This window comes from Vespa mandarinia, chromosome 3 (genome assembly GCF_050613455.1).
Source record: "Vespa mandarinia isolate Hongniang chromosome 3, ASM5061345v1, whole genome shotgun sequence".
NCBI classification, from domain to species: Eukaryota; Metazoa; Arthropoda; class Insecta; order Hymenoptera; family Vespidae; genus Vespa; species Vespa mandarinia.
The window spans coordinates 7,652,501-7,657,500 of NC_140812.1; the positions used below are offsets into that span (position 1 = coordinate 7,652,501).

At 27.9% G+C, this 5,000-nt stretch overlaps 1 protein-coding gene across 8 annotated transcripts in view; it reads left to right on the forward strand.

Moving 5' to 3' along the window:
- The window catches only part of mub (poly(rC)-binding protein mub), a 226,049-nt gene that overhangs the window by 158,243 nt on the left and 62,806 nt on the right, over window positions 1-5,000 (forward strand). The window lies entirely within an intron of this gene.

The following is a 5,000-nucleotide window of genomic DNA, read 5'->3' on the forward strand; positions in this document are numbered from 1 at the left end:
AATATATTTATTAATAATCGATATAATATTATATGAGCTTTGACGATCTTAATTGATAATTAATCGTAATCATCAGAGGAAGAATTGAAAGCTATATATAATTGATATCGAATAAATTTCTTTTAATAAAATACATAATTAAAATGGGTAAAACAAAAGATAAAGAAAAAAAAAATGAATTTTATATTTTTACGAATTCATTTTTTTTATTTCACAAACGAGAGAAGATACATGTTATATGATAAATACAATACAAAAATTGTACGATTACGATAAATTTAACTCGTTCTTTTATATATAAAATTGATAAAGCCTTTTTACATGGCTTTGATGTATGTGTGTTACATTCCAAACATATCGTTTTTTTTTTTTTTTTTTTTTTTTTTCTTTTTTTTTCTTTCATTCGGCCAATAAAAGGCAATTTAAAGAAGAAGAAAAAAGAAAAGAAAGAAAAAGGGGACAAAAAAAGAAGCTTATCACCAACGAATGTTAATTATTGACGTATTCGATATGCGTCAGAGTATGAAATCAATCATTTTTGTTTTATCGTTTGCGTCAATAGAACCTTCCGTTCTCTTTTTCAATATAGAAACCTTCAGGATCCCATTTATTTATATCGTCATTGTGTCATTGTAACTGGTACAATTTTTCCTTCTCCTTACTCTTCTACACCTTCTTTTTCCACCTTTTCTATCTATTTCTCCTCCTTTTTACCTTCGAGTTACGAGTTTTCCACGTTCACTACTTTGCAACACTCCTCTGAGAAAACCTTGTGTACGCGTGAGTGCGTTTAACTCTTTCTCTTCGTCTCTCTCTCTCTCTCTCTGTCTCTCTCTGTCTTTATTTCTTTATATTGTCTCTCTCTCTCTCTCTCTCTCTCTTTCTCTCTCTGTCCCTCCCTCCCTCCCCCTCTCTCTCTCTCCCTTTCTCTGAGTATGTGTGTGTGTGTGTGTATGAAATATATAGAGAAAAAGAGAGCTACATTGTACTTGTGTGGGCGTAGTTATAGTTGTAGTAGTCTTTGCGAATAGAATGGCAAACTTGCTACAAAGTTTACCTAAGCTTGCTACTAGTAAACTACTAAACTTCAGGCAATAAACGAACGGAGAAAATCGAATATTGAATCTTTTATATCGAATTTTTTCTATTACAATATTTAAATCACTCTTAGGATTATTTCGTTTTTTACTTTCTTTCTTTCTTTTTATTATTATTTTTTTAATTTTTAAATTGTAGTACTTTACTCCTCTTATATGTCTTTTTTTGCGCATATGTATAATAATATGTATAATAATAAAGAAAAAAATTTTGTATATATGTATACAACATACGAAATTATATTATTATTATATAATATAGAGAATATTTTTTATAAATAAATATATATATATATATTTATATATTTATTATTGTAGATATAACATATATAACAATTTTAAATTAAAAGCTTTTAGTTAAAATTTTTAATTTCTTTATAATATAAAAATTAAATTTCTTATATACATACATATGCTTATATATATATATATATATATATATATATATATATATATATAATGTTTTTTATAAAAATATTTAAATATATATTTGTCGATATTTGTCGAATCTAAACTTTTATCTTCGTTTTTTATTTATTTATTTAATATCATTTTATTTATTTATTTTTTTTCTCTTTATTTTTTTTTTTTTTTTTTTTCTTTTTTCGAAAAAATTAAAAAAGAAAGAAAGAAAGTAAAGAATGAAATAATCCTAAGAATGATTTAAATATTGCAATAGAAAATGGATATATATATATATATATGTTATTTCAAAAAGTTTTTAATACGTTTATGAATGGCCCTTTTCATACATAGTTTTGAATTGTTTATTCCAACACATCGTCTTTCATTTTTTTTTGTCACATTTCGACATATAGAAACACACAAGAGAGAGACAGCCAAACACATATTTTACGGTTTGTTATATATATAATATATATATATATATATATATATATATATATATATATATGCATATATAGAAGAGAGATCTTGGTTCCTCCATTCTCGAGGCCAAAAACCTCCTCTTTGTCAAATAGACACAAAGCCCTCGTATCGTACAACAAAGGATCTCGAAGGATGTAAAGGAAATGATAACGAAAGTTCGTCCCGAATATGCTTTGCGATTTTCAACGTGATTTGTATTTCGTTTGTTTGTTTGTTTGTTACTTCTTTACTTTCGCGAGAGAAATTAGCCGTTTTCAAATTTTTTTCACCCATTTCCTTTTAATTTCTCTTACGAAGTAGTGTACATAGAAAGAAAATAGAAATATAGTCAAACAAAGTCAAAGTAAATTCATAAAACGTATGTGTGTATGTGTGAGAGAGAGAGAGAGAGAGAGAGAGAGAGAGAGAGAGAGAGAGAGAGAGAGAGAGAGAGAGAGAGAGAGAGAAAGAGAGAAAGAGAGAGAAGCAATTAAATCGTTCTACCAAAAAGTTTTATTAATTTCATGTTTTATCATTCATGAATTTAATACATTTAAATGCGAATAAATAAATTCATTTATATATTAATTTAATTATTAATGTATAAATTCATTTATTATATGAATTAATTTAATATAATAAATGGAGAAAAAGAAGAGGAAAGAAAAAGGAAATTCATCGAACGTTCCATCATTCAATAAACATTTTTGATTTTTATTAAAAATAATTCCTTTTAACTGATCCACGTAGATTGATGAGAGGATGAGAGGATGAGAGAGTGAGAGAGGCGTGGAGATAGAGGAAATAAAGAAAAATATCAAGCGCACGTGATATTACGTTAGATTTCATTGAATAGGAAATAAAAGATCGATCGATGATATATATATATATATCAATCATAGAATGGACAGATGAGAAAGAAGACACATTGAGAGCTCTCTTTCTTTCTCTTTCTCTCTCTCTCTCTCTCTCTCTCTCTCTCTCTCTCTCTCTCTCTCTCTCTCTCTCTCTCTCTCTCTCTCTCTCCTTCGTGTCTTTAGATGCCATCGAAAAACATATAAAATAAGCCGATGATTCAGAGCCACGTTACTCTTGGCAAGCTTGCTAAACCTAAACCGATTTATTATTGACCTGGGTCACGGAGATGATACTGTGTTCCGCACGTACGTCTACATATGTATATACTTATGTACGCTTTTCTTTCTCTCTATTTATCTGCTAACTGTTTTTGTCCTGTGATAGTCTATTACTTGTTTATTTTTGTTGTCAAAAAAAAAAAAAAAAAAAAAAAAAAAAAACAGAAGGAGAGATAAGAAAAAATTAGAAAAAAAACGAACAAGAAGAAAAGGAAAGGAAATGAACTCTCTTGTATTGTATTTATATCTATTTACACACATGTGCTTATGTACACACACACATTATATATGTTGTAATATACTTGTGTATAGACATATATATATATATATATATATATATATATATATATACTATCGATTCTCTCTTTTATTTTTCTCTCTCTTGAGACACGTACGTTGATCATTGTATAGGATAGATCAAAAGTTTTTGAATAATTTTAAAAATGACTTTCATTATTTAGTTTTCTAAAAAAAATTTTTTTAAATTATAATTTTTTTTTTTTTTTTTTTTTTTTTTTTTTTTTTTTTTTTTTTTTGAGACCTTGTCGCTTAGTTATTATTATTTAATTTTTTATATTTTCAAATTGTAGAATTACAAACCTAATCTTACAATATTAAAAATTTTCGTAAAAGAGTAATTCAGTTTTTATAATCATCTAGGAACTTTTGTCTCCTATATATATATATATATATATATATATATATATATATATACCGTTGGTTCTTCTTTCACACACACATACACACACAGGACATTGATTCTTTTTTTTTTCTTTTCGATAAACTAATTAAAAGGAAAAGCTTTGAGAGTTACTTCATTTAAAATCTAGATTTCCGTTTTTAAAAGAAATCATGTTCGACTTTATTTCATGAAAAGAGTTTCTATCCGAGGAACGCGCTAATTTAATCGACCGTCTAAAGTTTCGAGTAACTTCATTACACATTTCTTTCCCTTTAACTCTTCCTCCCTCTTTCTATCTCTCTCTTTCCCACCCCCCCTCCTCTTTTTCCACCTAATTTTTTTTTTCATTCTTTCTATTTTTCTTCTTTCTCCTTTTCTTTTTTTTTCTCTCTTCATTATCGTTTCATAAAACGATGTGTTCAAAGACATGGACTAGACAGACGTTCGAATTCAAAAGTAAAATTTTAATTTTCCCGCCATGCACTGTCGTCGAACAAAAAAAAAGAGAGAGAGAGAGACAGCTATAGAAATAGATAAATAGATAGATAGATAGATAGATAGATAGATAGATAAATAGATAGATAGATAGATAGATAGATAGGTAGGTAGGTAGGTAGGTAGGTACGTAGATAGAGTGAGACAAATAAAATCTTTTGCAAGTTTCGTACGGGGAGCAAACGACGGATCCTGAAATACGCAAGAGGAGACTCTGATATCTGAACGAGTGCCAAGAATTTATATTTTCTTCTCTTTGTTTTAACCGTCGTCAACTTATTTTCTCCCCTTCCCCTTCCCTATCCTCTCTCTCTCTCTCTTTCTCTCTCTTCATTTTCTTCTTCATTTTCTTCTTCTTCTTTCATCTTCTTTTTTTTACAACTTGAAAAGAGTAATGCAACCATGGCGTAAAGTAATGCAAAGTAGGATGAAATAACTTAAACGTTTCAGAATTTTTGCCTTACCCGACTACTATTACGAACTTTTAACGTTATCTTGTCTCTCCTTCTCTATAAGAAAAATAAAAAGTAAAAGAAGAAATAGCTATTCCCTTTTCAGCTCCATTTTTTTCGCTAGACAAAAGAAAAAGATTCTGTTCGACCAATAGAATCGTTCAGAAACGTTCGAACATTTTTATTGGTCGATTTAACGTAAAAATTTGTCGTCAAATCCATGGCATATATATATATATATATATATATATATATATATATATATAAAATC